The sequence below is a fragment of the Rhinoraja longicauda genome, chromosome 1, assembly GCF_053455715.1.
Source record: "Rhinoraja longicauda isolate Sanriku21f chromosome 1, sRhiLon1.1, whole genome shotgun sequence".
NCBI lineage: Eukaryota > Metazoa > Chordata > Chondrichthyes > Rajiformes > Arhynchobatidae > Rhinoraja > Rhinoraja longicauda.
In genome coordinates, this window is record NC_135953.1 from 89,750,328 (window position 1) to 89,767,856 (window position 17,529).

Here is a 17,529-nt window from a genome sequence, read left to right on the forward strand (position 1 = left end):
TTTAATCGTGTAGAAAGAAAATTGAGCAATGATGCACAATGTTTTCAGTGAGAATGGTCAGATTGAAAATCCAAAATATAGTTTAGAGTCATTCACGTGATCCAAGGGGCTTGAAGCTCCTGGAAGGTTAATACTATGCCAATTCAATGGTATTCCTTTGATAGATTTCCCACAGACCTTAATTTCAGAGTGCCAACTTTCATCAGATTCCTGGCAGTTCACGGGGAAATCAGTGGGAAATCACGGGGAACAGAATTGCCTCCAAAGCCGTAGGCAAGTTCCAAGTCATTAACACTTTTTTGTGTTAATTGAGTTAACAAATGTATTTAGTTTGAAGAAGGGTCTCGACCTGAAATGTTACCTCTTCCTTCTCTCCAGAGATGCTGCCTGTCCCGCTGAATTACTCCAGCATTTTGTGTCTACCTAACAAATGTATTTAACTGTTTTTGAGTGGTTTCATTCTTTAAAATATAACTTTCAATATTCCTTTCTACTATTTCCAATAATTTAAAGTTTGCCAAAACAAAAGTGATTGTCAATACTGCAGAGAGCCTTGTTGATTAAGGGGTGGCTTCAGGAACCTGATTGGGATGTTAGAATTAGTCATTGTCCATCACAAAGTTCACTGGTAACCAATGGCAACCAGGCTGGGGTATCGCCCACTCAAAAGACGTTGTTGCCACTGCAGGTATCAAGAGCAGCATGCATTGATGGCTTGTAACTAGCAGTTCACCACGCTAGGCTGGAAATAATTATACTGTTCCTCTTTCATAACCAGTATCTTTTCCAATGATTCCCATGGCTGACAAAAGTAATAGTTGAGGGAGCATCTCAGAACATTGGAAATAAATAGTAGTAGTCTTTTAGTCACAAAATGCTGGAGTAACTCAGCAGGTCAGGCAGCATCTCAGGAGAGAAGGAATGGGTGATGTTTCGGGTCGAGACCCTTCTTCAGACTGATGTCAGGGGGGCAGGACAAAGGAAGGATATAGGTGGAGACAGGAAGATAGAGGGAGAACTGGGAAGGGGGAGGGGACGAGGGGGATAGAGGAACTATCTAAAGTTGGAGAAGTCAATGTTCCCAAGCGAAATATGTGGTACTGTTCCTCCAATTTCCGGTGGGCCTCACTATGGCACTGGAGGAGGCCCATGACAGAAAGGTCAGACTGGGAGTGGGAGGGGGTGTTGAAGTGCTGAGCCACCGGGAGATCAGGTTGGTTCAGGCGGACTGAACGAAGATGTTGAGCGAAACGATCGCCAAGCCTGCGTTTGGTTTCGCCGATGTAAAGAAGTTGACATCTAGAGCAGCGGATACAATAGATGAGGTTGGAGGAGGTGCAGGTGAACCTCTGTCTCACCTGGAAAGACTGTTTAGGTCCTTGGATGGAGTTGAGGGGGGAGGTAAAGGGACAGGTGTTGCATCTCCTGCGGTTGCAGGGGAAAGTGCCCGGGGATAGGGTGGTTTGGGTAGGAAGGGAAGAGTGGACCAGGGAGTTACGGAGGGAACGGTCTCTGCGGAATGCAGAAAGGGGAGGGGATGGGAAGATGTGGCCAGTAGTGGGGTCCCATTGGAGGTGACGGAAATGTTGGAGGATGATTTGTTGGATACGCTGGCTGATGGGGTGGAAGGTGAGAACGAGAGGGATTCTGTCCTTGTTACGAATGGGGGGAGGGGGAGCAAGAGTGGAGCTGCAGGATGTAGAAGAGACCCTAGTGAGAGCCTCATCTATAATGGACGAGGGGAAGCCCCATTTCCTGAAGAATGAGGACATCTCTGATGCCCTAGTGTGAAACACCTCATCCCAGTCGCAGATGCGGCCTACACAGAGGAATTGGGAGTAGGGGATAGACTTTTTGCAGGAGACAGGGTGGGAAGAAGTGTAGTCCGGATAGCTGTGCGAGTTAGTGGGTTTATAGTAGATGTCAGTCACTAGTCTATCTCCTGTGATGGAGTAGTAGTCTATTCAGCTGCTTGTACTGGCTAGGCTATTCAATAGGAAATGGCTGATGTTTGGAAATGACCTCAGCACCACCCTTCCTCTTGTATTCCCAGATTCCTTGATTCCCTTAATACCTAAAAGTTTATTAATCTCTGCCTTAAATATCTCAGCAATTGAATTTCCGCAGCCTTGTTGAGAAAGGAATTCCAAAGTTTCACCATTTCTGGGGAAGAAATGTCTTCACATCTCTTTCAAGAAAGGCCAATTCATTTGGGGAAAAAACTACTCTGTATCCACCCTGTCCAGACCCAATAGAACATAGTACATTTAATGGGAACACCTCTCATTCTTGTAAACGCATGGAAAAATCTGTTTAATCCTTTGTCATATGACAAAAGTGCCATCCTAAGAACAAAAGACAAACTAGTGGAGGAACTCAGTGGGGCAAGTGTCATGTGTGAAGGCAAAAGAGTGGTCAATGTTTTAGGTCAGGATCCCGAACCTAGAGACTGACTCCCCTCCCCAATTCCATTTCCATCATTCCATCTACCCGTCATCCATCCCTAATGTGATTCCACTGGTATGAGGTTGTAACTCGCAAGGTCAACAATCAAGAACTGCGAGAGTTATGTTGTTTGGATTTAAAAGGTCCATTTGTTCAAATACAACAAGGATGTAATTTCACAAAATTGCTTATGGAGTTTTATACTAGCTTAAACTGAGGATTGGTTTACAGACAGAAAGCAGTGTATAGGATTGGACAGGTTACTTTTGGGTTGGCAGTCTGTCAGCAGTGGGGATGTCAACTGAACCATGACTGTCTTGATAACAGCCAGGCTATCATAAATGCAAGCACGCAGAAGCTGCTGGCAATAAACACCTTAAGGTCAGCCATATTTTGTTGAATGGAGAAACAGTTTTGAATGTTTTGAAAGGCCTGTAACTTTTGTCATTTTTATAAAACTGTATATGAATCCTTTGCAAATTTGATGCAATTAAAATAAGAGCCAACAGTTTTATATCATGCTCATGATGTGATTCTAATCCACTGCACTACAACTCTTCAAAAGCAAGCCCTGGAAAGTTGCCTATCCCTATTAAATGGTGCTGTTCACAATGTGAGCTCTGCATTCAAAGACTTGAATGGGAACAAGCAGTCAATGTCAGCAAAGTGAACCGAAGAATCAATATTAAGCATCTTTATCAATTTTTTTATAGATTACTTCTAGGCATGGAAACGTGGGATTATTTACTTGGGGTTTGTTTGAAATCACTAGGTTCAACAATTCTGGCAATTCTGCTCCTCACCAATGCAGGAATGTCACAACAAAATCTCAACCATCACCTAATCTACAAAGACCAATGTTATATCAGGGACAAATTCCTAGCAATTGACATGGTTTCCACATTGGTATTCGGCCACCATCCCTCATTCCATCTGCCACCCCTGACATCACCAATATCAGTTACAAAACAGGTTCAGGAGGGAATATAGCATGTATCCTTGCTTATCTCTCCCCTGGAAATGTTGTAAACTCAAACCTCCATCTAGAGAGTAGACCCATAACTGCAACAATAGTATAAAAATAATAATAAATAGGAGCAGAAGTAGACCATTTAAAACTACAAGCCACTCCACCATACAATGTCGATCTTCCACCTCAACGCCATTGTTCTAAATTGTCCCCATAACCTTTGGTTCACTTAATATCTAGAAATCTATCAATCTCTGCCTTTGAACGAATTCAATGAGCAAGTCCTCATGGCCCTTCAATGTGGAGAATTACAAAGATCCAACATGTCGATGCGAACCAATTAATCCTCAACTCACCTTACCTTTATGTTGAATGTTAGTTGCTTGTTAAACAGGAACCTCTCCCACACCACCTCTATGCATTACTGACCGTTATCATCTTTCCTTTCATCTGCTATTAAGCCTTCTTTTTTCTCAGAAATGGATTGAAAAGTCAGTTATTCTATTGTTTCAATAACAAAAACAAAATAAAATGAATAAAACTGAACTCTCTGTAGAATGAACATCCTTTACATTTCTTACTGTGTCTTCTTTTCCATAGTTCCTATGACATAGCAGGAGGCCATTAGACTCACCAAGTACATAATGGATCTCAAAACAATCTCTTGAATCCCCTTCTCCCATCCCCTGGAGGCGTCCCTCATTCTTCTGCTTCACCTTGGTTTTCCTCATCTGTTTTGTGCCCAGAATTGGGAGACAGCAACAAAGCAATGATGTTTGCTGCTCAACTTGAAAAAAGTGCTCCATCAAGTCCAAGTAATATCTGTACCAAGAACTGTCCCTTTTCCAGTACCTACTGTAATTGAGAATCAGTTTCATAAGGTACCAGGCATTGAGCAGTAGTAATGAACCTAATCATATTAAATAAATCTTCCGGATAGCATACTCAGAACCATCGTGGAAACAATCGCTGGCACCGTACATTTATCTCTTTCCTTGACGGAGATGCGACTTTTTAATCATATCTCTGTCTGCACTGCGGCTCTAACATCGTGGAGCTGGTGGCCCCTTTGTTCGGGATCGACTGTGGGAGCTCCAACCACAGGAGCTTCGACTGCCACGATCACGGGAGCTCCGATCGCCCCGATTCGGGAGCTTCGATCGCCGACTGCGGGAGCTTTGATCGCCTCGACTGCGGAACTTTTGATTGCCCCGACTGCGGTAGAAAAGGAGGAAAGGTATAAGTTATTTGCCTCCCATCACAGTAGGGAATGTGAGGTCGCCGAAAAAGAAGATGGACGTGCTACCTGCACTGGTGAGGACTCGGAGGGAGAGCTGTGAGTGCAGTGATCTCGGTGTTTTGCGGCAACATGGGGATATCCCAGAGTCTAGTGCGAGTGTGAACGGCTTTCTGACATTCGTGCGAACAGGGACTGCAAAGAGAGCGACAACGGTCAGTACAACTCTGGTCACATCACGGTCCAGGAGCGTGTGTGTGGCCCGGACATTGAACTGATGGCTGTGGGTCTCCACTTATGCTGTGTACCCTGGGGATTCTCACACGCCGCTGTGGTGGCTGGTTAAACTCTATGTTTAATTTTTATGTGGTTATGTATCTTGTTGCTTTTTTTGTATGACTGTTGGCAAATCAAATTCCTTGTATGTTTACATTCTTAGCTAATAAATTAATTAATTAATTACAACAATAAGTGGGCAGATTGCTAAAATGAGATAAAACATGCATAACTAAATATTGAAGTTCTATAGTTCCGTTTTTTTTAACAAAACGAAAGGAATCATATATTTTGAGATTAAAACTAACTTCGAAGGGTATTATTTACTGATTATAGCTTCATTCGCCATTTGTGATTCACTGATACCTCATGCAATGAAGCATAAGATTTGAGAATTTTGCTTATATAGAGAATAATTTGTAGGTGTCTTCAATTCACATTAATTTATCCAATTTCCATTCACTGTAGCAAAGAAAGTTGCACATAGTGCAGAGTACAGATGTCCACTAATTACTGGTAACAATTTTGGAATTTCTACAAAACTAGCATGCACGCAAACATCTTGAAGATACAGCATTTTTATGGATTAACGACATACAATGCTTGTAATTTCATCCACAAAACTAATGTAAAATATAAGGCATTATTGTTCCTATTGATGCGACTTTGTTTGGGAATGGTGTGCAGGATCAGAATACCATCATACTTTTTGAGCAGTCTAGTAGAATCATTAACGATCGTCAACTGAGAAGCAGCTCGATTTTGATCATAGTGATCCTGTGGCATAGTGATCCAGCATTTTTTTTGTCTCTCCCCTGTTGAACTTGGATATAAGTAGCAAAGTGATTTTTTTATAATATTCATATTGCAGCTCTGCATTTTACACTGTGCAACTTTCGTTTGACACCTTCTGTTTCTATTTTGTTATCTATTTTGCTTCTGGGAAAACTGTAAGATTTCTTTAATATGATTAGGTTGATCACTACTGCTCAATACCTGGTATCTTTTGAAACATATTCCCAATTACAGTAGGTACTGGAAAAGGGACAGTTCATGGCACAGATATCACTTGGACTTTACAGAGCACTTTTTTCAAGTTGAGCAGCAAACATCATTGCTTTGTTGCTGTCTCCCAATTCTGGGCACAAAACAAATGAGGAAAACCAGGGTGAAGCAGAAGAATGAGGGATGCCTCCAGGGGGTCAGGGAAGGGGATTCAAGAGGTTGTTTTGAGATCCATTTTGTACTTGACGAGTCTAATGACCTCCTGCTCTGCCATAGAACTATGGAAAAGAAGACACAATAAAAAATGTGAAGGATGTTAATTCTACAGAGATTTCAATTGTTTTATTCTGTAAAACAATGGAACAACATAGCACTGAATTTTCAATCCATTTCTGAGAAAAAAAAGCTTCTTGGCAGATGAAAGGAGATATGATAATGGTCAATGGTGCATAGTGCAAAGTAGTGAGTTAAAGATTGATGAACAATTGACAAAGTAAATTTCTTCCATTCTGCAAACAACAATATTATTGCAAGTCTGCAAAAGTCCTTCAGAGAATGCATAGCCAGCTGATGCTCCGCTTTTCAAGAAAATTCAAGAAACTGGTTGCCATATATCTTTTGTGCAAACTCCTACACTCCAGTCTGCTAATGGGGTATTTATGGCTTGTGCTGTTTGCTCAGGCTGGTGCCACTAGTTTGCCTGTTGCATCTTTATTTAATTGTCAATTTTCATTTACGATAAGCATATAAAGTTTACTGCAAATAACTAGAATACTGTACACTGTCCTGCCATAATAAAGCGAATAATCATAGATCCTGAGATAAAATGGCTTGCAGTTGACCTGTCCCTTTAAATGAAAATCCACCTCTTTTATAAGATCAATACTTCCAACTTTTACTGGTTGCTTGGGAGTTGCATAGAACTCTATTTTCCCCCTAAAATAGTGAATTTGAATAAAATGATATATCCTCATATGCTTGAGCTCATAAGGCTATCATCTATCTCTGGTAGAAGTCTTCAAACTTACTAAAAATTGCAGGTAAAATTCCGGGTGTTTGGAATAAAAAATGTTAAATTCCTAAAGTGCTTTCAATCATCCTCCTCTGTCTTTGGACTTATGAACTGAAAAACATTTTGAATTGAAGACAGCTCAAATATTTTTTTTAATGAATATTCAATCTTTGTCGCATGTCCTTAGGGATACTGTGACAAGGGCTTTAATCTTAATAGTTAATTATCCACCCCACAAGAACAGGTGTACATAGTCATTTTCATATGGGTTGTTAAAAGTAATTAATATTCTATTAATATCCTGAGGGAGTTCAAAATTCAATATTCTACATCAACAACACCTGTTTCCTGAAGCAAACTGCATAAATTTTCCATTAGAAATCTGTTTTGAATTTTGTTTCAAGGAGCCATATGTTTTATTTGGCATTGTAAATAGATGAATTGCTGATACTGTAATCATAACTGTTGATACATTGCAGATACAGTCTCTAACAGGTACTCCAATACAAAATGCACTAAGAAGACCCAAATTGTGCTGCCAGGTTTATGTCAGACTCGACAAAGAAAAATAAGAGAATATTGTCGCAAGTCTAGTGGTAAAATTCTAATGCTATGAAAAAGCTTATGAAATGAGCAAGGTTTTGCAAATATCAAATATATTCAAGGGCAATTGGGTAATCCAGTAAAGAAGCTGCTCTTGAAGGTAGCACAAATTAGGGTGCAGTACTGTGGGGCCAGCTGCTCTGTAGAATTTGCCAGTAAAGTTAACTGTTAATAAATGTATCTGTAGACCATTCAATTACCCAAGACTTCTCTTTCCTTGATTTTTGCAAGTGACTGCAGTGATACTGCAAACAGTGAAATTTGAGTGCTATAAGAATGTCGCTTTGACCTGCTACACATAGGGTATTCTTATATTACTTGGATTTCACACTGTTCAGCATTCTTATACTTTGGGAATTAAATCAACAAACTGACTCTTAAATTATATTGTTACAATGCTTTCACATCAACATGTAGCCAGCGGCACAGTAAGTTGGCAGAATGTATGAATTTTGTTTAAGTTTTAAGAACCCATAAAATTCCTGCTGGTCTAGTAAAGCCACCTGCTAAAAATATGATGGAATTGAGTGTGCGTTAACTTTCCATTTACGGTTCACCTACAGTTTTGCATGCACCAAACTCTGTGGTATTGAACATTGTTCTCAAGGAACCCAAAACCCCAAAGGGGTTTGGAATTATCCAGGCAAATTAAAATTTAGTAACTTTACACACTTGATTTTATCACCTCAGCTGTACGAACCACCCCAAAGTGACTTTTACAAAAACAAAACAAAGGACCTCCTGCATTAATCGCTGACAGAAATGTAGAGGAACAGAAATCACTGCACTCCTTCGGGCCAAGTAAGTGCCCAGGAAATATTATATCCCATGATACATATCTGCAATTTCTTTTCAGCATTTAGCCAAGATTCTTTGGATTTGTTAATGAAATTGGACCTTTGAGCATGCAGCCACATTTGAGAAAAGTAGAATGGAAACTCAAGGTAAAAGATCAAAATGCAAACAGTAAATGGTGAAATTTAATTCATCAGCTTTTGCATTCAAACTCAACAGAGCCAAAGAATCAGTCATAAAGTACAGAAATAGTCCCTTCACCACAACTCATCCATGTCGACCAAGGTGCCCTTTCCTTGCTTGACCTATTTGCTTATGTATACCCCTCAAAATATCCCTCCAAATATTTCCTGTCCATGTACCTGTCTTTTAAATGTTGTTTAATTTACCTACCCTCAACCACTTCCTCTGGCACCACCCTCTGTGTGAAAAAGTTGCCCTTCAGATCCTTATTAAATCTTTTCCCTCTCATCTTAAACCGAAAACCTAAAGTTCACCTACCCGAGGAAAAAGGTTCTGTGCAGACACCCTGAAGTAGGCTGACTTTAGCTTAGTTTTAGTTTATAGATACGGTGTGGAAACAGGCCTTTCGGCCCACTGAGTCTACACCGACCAGCAATCCCCGCATATTAACACGATCCTGCACTCTCTAGGGACAAATTTACCTTTTTTACACCATGCCAATTAACCTACAAACCCTCACGTCTTTTGAGTGTGGGAGGAAACTGAAGATCTTGAAGAAAACCCAAGCAGGTCATGGGGAGAACGTACAAACTCCGTACAGACAGCAGCCGTAGTCAGGATCAACCCGGGTCTCTGGCGCAGTAAGGCAGTAGCTCTACCGCTACACCACCATCCGCCACTGAAATGAGTACAATATTCCAAGTGCAGCCTCACCAACATCTTGCACAACTGTACCATATCGTGTGTAGGAAGGAACTGCATATGCTGTTTACACCGAAGATCGGCACAAAAAGCTGGTGTAACTCAGCATCTCTGGGCCACTGAGTACGCCGCCCCAGCATGGTGCCGCAGCGCTCAAACCAGCAAGCTAGATGCCACCCTCAACGACACCATGCAGATTATCACTGGCTGCCTATGCCCATCTCCAATGAATCTCCTGCCGGTGCTCGCAGGTATCGCACCCGCCAAGCTTCGCAGAGAGTTCTTCACTCATAGGCTGGTGTGCAAGGCCCCATCGGACGCCAAACATCCTTTGCACCACCTCGCCAAGGATTCACAGCAACTGGGACCTCAATGCCTGTCATCTCGTCACCCTTTCTCCCGTCATGCAGCGACCCTCTGTGGCTCCGGTTTCAACATACTAGGAGCATGGAGAACCAGCTGGGAACAGACATCGCGACCTCCTCAATTCACTGTCGCACCGAACACCACAGCCCCACCCGGCTCGGACATGCCCCGCAAAGAGTGGGTTGCCCTGAACCGGCTCCGCACAGGGGTCGGCCGGTTGAATGCCAACATGCATCGTTGGGGGTTGCGTCCATCAGCAGCCTGCGTGTGTGGAGCAGACCAGCAAACAGCGCAGCACGTCATTTTCTACTGCACTGTCCCCCGTCCCCATGGTGGAGGGGTAGACCTCACGGCCCTTGACAACAGCACATTGCACTGGCTACAGTGCCTGGAGGGCGTTACATCATTTCTGCTGCCTCAAGCGCAAGAAGAAGAAGTCTGGAGAAAAGGAATAGGTGATGTTTCGGGTCGAGACACTTCTTCAGTCTTCTCACAGCTTTTTGTGTAACAGAACGTCCCAGCTTCTATACTCATTTTTCCATCTGATGAAGAAACATGGCAAAAACATTCTGCACCACCCTATCTAGTTGCAATGCCACTTTCACAAAATGTGACGCCACTTTCTGAAACATTCAAGTAAGATTGATCTCAAGGAATCACTATTCCAAACTACTACATAGCGTTTGATACAAACTAAATTTGATACATGTATAATTTTAATTGAATTACTGCAAGGAAAGGCAGTGCCCTTCTTTCTACATGCACTTTATTATTGCCAGAAATGGCTCTGGCACCTCTTCCACATGTATGAACAATTGAGTCACTGCAAACAAGCAGAAAACAGGCAGAAATCTCACCACAACAAAAAATCATCACCAGTAAAAGTGATAAGACAATTCTATTCCACAGCAGGGTAATTTAATTTGATCCCAGTCTAATACTGTATTGAAGTAAGATTGGTATGCCACAACTACCTCCCCGGCCACATTATAACCAGTGCTTCCAATCCTAAAACTCATGATATTCTTCCAATCCCGTTTTCCCTCACATCATTGTAAATTGTTTCCTGCTGGATCGGATTAAATAAATCATAACCTAAGGCTCTTGTCTAGTTTTTCCACCATCCAAGCCTATCCATCTATTCTTAAACCTCTGATATCATTTACCCAACTTTCAGAACAAGAGAAATAATGCAGATCCATGAGTATTCTATTAATATTTATAGAAATTGGCTGTGACAGTGGTAAACCTTTGACCTGGTACAATGGAAGTTAATGCAGAAGTGCACCATGATGTCTCAAATCAAAAGTTGACTGTATTACTGTGTGCTCAATCTCCTTTGAGTAATCTGACTTATGAGGACTCTACAAGTTATAGTAAAAGTCTAATCGGGTATAGATTTAATTATTCTCAGATTAGTATTTTTTTTAAAGCTATAAATATCTTCATCAACTTTGAACAGGTTACTGTCGGTATTTTGTATTCCCACTTATAATTAAACTTTGCTCTTTCATTTTAAACGCCAGTCAATGAAAACATTCATCATCTGGCATTAATCGTACAACAATAAAAAATAAATAAATTTATATTTCAACTCAACAGATGTCATATTTACCATCACAGAAAGATAGAATATGACAGAGAAGATAAAAATGTAGTAAAAACCTGAGATTAACAGATGGGACCGAGTGAATCTGGAATTGAGTTGAAGGGTAGAGTAAAGCTCAGACTGGCCAGCATTTATACTAATGTATATTAATGTCAATACATATTAATATATTTTCTTTCAAGGAAGTATATGCCTGCTAATATGTTACATTAACACCAGAATCTGTACATTTACGTCTTCTGTTTTGCTGCCTTTACTATTTCTTCAGATGTAATATCTGTAATACAGATTTGGAGGATTAGATGGTGCATGAGGTTAGCAAAATGTTTTTTCAACACTAGAACTTATAAATCCACTTATAAATCAACCATCTGCTTCATGCCTTAAAGCACATCTGCCTTCAGACTACAGCAACAATTTGGATACACAACAGCCTTGGATAATGGAGGGCTCTACAGAAGCTGACCAATTTAATCTCTGTATACATTCAGGAAAAATGTGGAGCAATCTTGTGGGAAATAAAGGTTACAATACTCGAAAGCAGATTATTTATTTTCCTGAATAATTGAACATTGACCATTTTAATAAAAAGAATGGGGAATCATTTATCTAAGAAGCCCATCACTGGAATGCATTTAATTTAGTAAATCAACTAACATAACTAAGTGATAAGCACATAAAAAAAAGCAAAACTATCTGTAACTGGACTGATTGGAAACTAGCAGTATATTTTTAATTGTCAATCTATAAACTGACAAGAAAGATTTATAAAATATTTATAATACATGGAAAAAATTGACCTTTAAGATGATTTTAAAAGTCACTTCTAAATAAATGAAAAAATAGGTTCCATTGCTTTGCTATTTGCAGAATAGTTTAGTTTAGTTGAATTTATTATTGTTATGTGTACCTCGGTAGAGTAAAATGCTTAAGTAAACACACATAAATACGCATAAGTAAAGATATCAACAGAACACCTTTTATTAATAGCAATAACTCAATTAATATAGTATCTGGCACAGTGATATCATAATACACTCTTTTCTTAAAAGGTATGTGAACATGCCATTACCAACAAATTAATTTTTAAGTACCTTCCGATACTTATGTACTCCTGAGGAGCTGCACTCATCTTTAGTTCCCTATTCCTGCCATATGTTTTCCTTTTACTTCTTATCCAATGCACAATAACCTTTTGACATCCAAGGTTCCTTGAACTTGTTTCCTCCAGCTTTTACTCTTACTGGAACATGTTGGCCCTGAACTCTTGCCATTTCTCCTTTGAATGCTTTGCACTGTGCAGATGCAAGTAAATGCTCCCGGTCAACCTTAGCCTTAATTCTAATGAAACTGACCTTTCCTCAACTTAAAAAGTTTATTTCTGATCTATCCTTTTTTCATATAACCTCTGAAATATATAGAGCTATGATCACGATTCCCAAAATGTTCACCCACTAACACCCCCTCGCTTAACCAATTTCATTTCCCTGGATAAGATAGAGAAGTGTTCTTTACCTCGTTGGTCCATCCAGGTACTATGTCAAAGAGCTTTCATGAACACATCTCAAAAAAGACCCCCTGCCTTTAGTGCTTAGGCAATTCCGGTTAATATTTGTGAATTAAAATCTCCTAATACAATAATCCCCTTTGTATTATATCCCTCTGAAATCTGCCCACATTTCTGTTCTTCTAGCTTTTTTCACTATTGGGAGGTCTGTAACACTCTGCAACAAACCTTTTTTGTTCCTAATCTCTACTCATATGGTTTCATCAGAGGAGCCTTTTGGGATATTCTCTCAGTATTTGAAGTAACACAGTCATCGCCTAACAGTGCAATGCCACCTCCTCTTTTACTTCCCTCTGTCTCATGTGAATATTTTACATCCTGGGATACTAACTTGCCAGTCCAATCCATCCATTAAACAAGTCTCAGTGATGGCAATAAGATTGTATTTCCCTGTGTAAATTGCAGATTTGAGTTAATCTACCTTAGTAATTAGGCTCCTTGCATTCAAATAGATGCAACTTAGTTTTAAATTCTTCTAGTCGGCATTTACCTGCTTCAGCCTTCTGATCTCACCAACTATTTTTCCTTGTGAGGATTGCGTCTCCATCGGAAAATCTAGTCTGAGCCCCATTCCGCTGTCTACTCAGTTTAAACTTACGTTAACAAACTTATGTTTTCAAGAGAGAGTTCGATTTAGCTATTAGGGCTAAGGGAATCAAGAGATATGGGGAAAAAGCTGGAACTGGGTACTGATTTTGAATGATCAGCCATGATCATATTGAATGGTGGTGCTGGCTCGAAGGGCAGAATGGCCTATTCCTGGGCCTATTTTCTATGTTTCTATGTTTCTATCACTGGCATTCTTCAGATTGTAATTGCCATTAGAATTTAAAGGGCTCAGGGACCTTGGAAGTTTAAGGTACATGAGAATTACTGGGCTCCAATAACCCTCTACATTCCTAACCTTGCAGTCCCTCCTTCTTCACCATTCCTGACTGTTGACTTCCAAAGCAGGTTCACATCTGGCAGCTACACTGCCTTCTATTCTGGAAGCACAAGCGGCTGCAGATACTGGAATCTTAAATGAACAACAAATTGCTGGAGGAACTCAGCAAGTCATGCAACCTCTTTAATGGGAAATAGATAGATGATGTTTCGGGTCAGGGCCGTTCTTCATGCATGAAGAAGGGCCTCGATCTACGATCTTGTCAGCCCATTTCTGTCAATGTTTTGAAAAGGTGATCAAGCTTGATTGTGATACAAAACCAGATGACTGTGTCGGCTGTCAAGATGATACGGACACAAAGGGGATAAAGGCAGGCTCCATGAATGTTTAAAGGCACACCAAGTTCACTTTTTAATTAAAAGAAAGAGAAGCAGATTTTTTTTTAAAGGAATTAGAATGGAATGTGTTGGAATTCAGAAGGATGTGATTTTGAACATGAATTTAATAATTGGAAAAAAACAAGTGGCCTGCTGACTTTATTACAAAAAGGTTTGCTTACAGGTTGTAAGACACCTTAATATAACTACATAGGATCCTGGTGAGACCATACCTAGAATATTATTCTTAGACCTGGTCTCCCTACCAAAGGATATCTACTGCTGAGGGTTTGCAACCAAGATTCACCAAATTGATTCCTAAAATAAGAATTTGTATTATGAAGACAGAATAAGCAGACTAGGTCAACACTTTCCTAAATTCAAAAGAATGAGAAGAGATGTCCTTGAAATATATAACATTCTGGTGGGACCTCACTAGATAAATGGAGAGTAGGTTTCCTTCCTGGTTGTGGTGTCTAGAACCAGGAAACATGGTCTAAAAATAAGGGATTTGACATTGAGGACACGAATAAGAAGAAATGTCTTTATCCAGTAACTGGTGAATCTTTGGAGCTCTTGACTTAAGATGGTAATGGAGGTTCAGTTGCTGAGACTGAGATTTCTGGTTACTAAAATAAATGGTATTAGAATAGGAAATTGGGGAAATTATTAGCCATGAACTTGATTATTGCTGGAGCGGGCACAAGAGGCTAAATGGTCTATCCCTGCCTTTTTTTCTAATGATTAGATGTCCCTTGACCATTAGTACCATAATGTCTGAATATTGCTGCTTTAACAGGCAGTGTCTTCTGGCTACATGAGTTATGTACACACATTGATAAACATTACAAATTAATGAACATACCATTTTTCCCTTTATCCACAGCTGACAGGACAGGTTCTGGGTTCAGCAGATACATTTCTAAGCTGCCATTTTTGCTCAGGAAATCAATGACAAATTTTAATGTCCTTCCTTGACACCCCAAGTGGATAGATGACAGCAAGCAAACCCCCTGGCCTTGAGATGAAACATTGTATTTTAAATAATGTAATACCTTTGTTTTGGAAAGGATCAAAAGATTGTAATTTTGACATGCTCAGTATTATTAAAAATAATAATTAAATAATCTTTAATTTGTTTTGTATTTCAATTTTGAACAAATTGTTTGCATACACATATAGATACAGTGTTTTATATTACACAGGACTATAAATTCAGAAGTGATGTCTTACTCCACATCATACATGTGAAACTCAATTATTTCTGGAATGGAATCGATTGTGACCATGTATTGTCGAATTACATTGCAATAGCAGTTTAACCAGGCTCTTCCAAATCGTTATACATATTTGCTTCTCTGAAACGATGACTGGGAAATTACGTCATGATGTTTTGTTGTTCTAAGAAGCACTGCTGTTGGTCACTCCCAGAATAATAAGTTCAAATTACATCATAGTAGTCTCTGCAATAGTGCTATTTTTAGGGGACTATCCTGACCTGACCTGACCTCATTACTAAAAACAAAACCAGGCACATTTTTAAACATATCTCATTCTCCTTGGGCTCACCCTTCATATCATTACAATCCTCCCCAACAACTTTCCAAAGCCCCATTCTCCATCCACTCTGCAGCATTTAAAGGGAGGTATCCAATAAATAGTCATTGTTGTTCCTTTGTTTAAGAAGGGAAGTAGAGATAATCCATAAAACTATAGGCTGGTGAACCTCATGTCAATGATTGATCAACTGTGGGAGAAGTTATTTGGGATAGGACCTACTCACATTTGGAAGAGAATGGTTTAATTCGGGACAGTCAGGATGGCTTTGGCTGCAGCAGGTCATGTCTTACAAGCTTGAATTAGTTTTTTGAGGATGTAATGAAGGTGATCATGGAGAGTAGGACAGTAGATGTTGTCTACGTGGATTTTAATAAGACAGTTGATAAAACCCCTCATGATAGGCTGGTCCAGAAGAATAAGGTGCACAGGATACACAGTAATCCAGTCATTTGGAATTGGAAGACAGAGGGTTGAGGTAGAAAGATGTTATTCTGGTTGGACGTCTGTGACTCCTGGAGTTCCGCAGGAATCAAAATTGGTGGATTGCAGACAGTGAGCAAGGTCATCAAGTATGCTGATGCAGATCAGCCATAAAAACGGTTGGAGAAATAGCAAATGGCGTGTAATCCAAGCGGGTTTGAGGTATTACACTTTCAGAGGCCGAATATAAGGAAAAAGTATACAGTTAATGGCAAGACACTTAGCAGCATTGATGTCCAGAGCAATCCTGGGGTCCAAATCCATTATTCCTTGAAAGTAGAAACTATAAAATTCCAGATATAATGGTAAAGAATGCATATGATTTGCTTGGCTTCATTGATCGTGATATAGAATAGAAGAGTCAGGAAGTTGTGTTGCAACTTTATAGGATTTTGGTTCGTCTGCATTTGTCGTGTCGTACGCAGTTTGGTTGCCCCATTACAGGAAGGATGTGGAGGCTTTGACAAGAGTACAGAAGAGGCTTATCAAAATGTTGCCTGGATTAGATGATATTTTCTACATGGTTGAACAATCTTGGATTGTTTTCCCTGGAGTGTGCGAGGCTGAGGGGAGACCCTTATAGAAGTATGTGGGTTATGAGAGGCATAGATAAGGTAGAGAGTCAGAAACTTTTCCCAGGGTGGGATATAAAAGATGAGAGGGCGCAGCTTTAAGGTGATAGGAGCAAAGTTTAATGGAGATGTACGGGGCAAGTATTTTAAATAGAGCGTGATCCGTGCCTGGAATGCACTGCCAGGGGTTGTGGTAGAGGCAGATACAATAGTGGCAGTGAAGAAGGTTTTGGATTGACACATGGATATGCAAAGAATGGAGGGATATGCATAGCATGCAAGCAGAGGAGACTGGTTTAACCTGACATCATGTTCGCCATGGTCATTGTGTGTTGAGGATCTGGCCCTGTGCCATACTGTTCGGTGTTCTATTTGCCTTCCCTACTTAAGAATAGAATTTTGGTAGAACCAGTGCAATAGCAAGCAGCAAGTAGCAACATTGTAAGTTGTTCAACTCTGCTTCCTGGCCAAGGTTTATTTCCATAAATAATAAAAGAAAAAGTGGCAACCATCTTGGCTGCAGAGCGAGAAAATTAGTTTGTGCCGGAATGTGATGGTCTTGTGATCAGACAATCAATCCCCATTTGTATGTAACTTTGATAGTTGAAATGTTGCAAGCCCCGATCAACAAAAGCAGCATTTACCCACGTGTTCCCCAAGCTCTGGCCGATACTTCCCTCCAAAGGCACCTGGCATGCACAGATCCAATCATTAGCAGAACAGTGGCTCCTTGTAAACTTTTATGTTCTACGAATTTTTGGGCTATGCTAAATTTGGAGAGGTGAATGGTATTTGGTTGTGGGTTGAGCATATCACTAATACTCCCACTATCACCAAACACCATTCACCTCTCCATTCTACCGCACCCCACACCACCCACAGCA

General features: G+C 40.2%; 1 protein-coding gene across 1 annotated transcript in view; it reads right to left on the reverse strand.

Annotated features, from left to right (window-relative positions):
* Window positions 1-17,529, reverse strand: part of cfap299 (cilia and flagella associated protein 299) — a 530,788-nt gene that overhangs the window by 404,057 nt on the left and 109,202 nt on the right. The gene's annotated exons all lie outside the window — the stretch shown is intronic.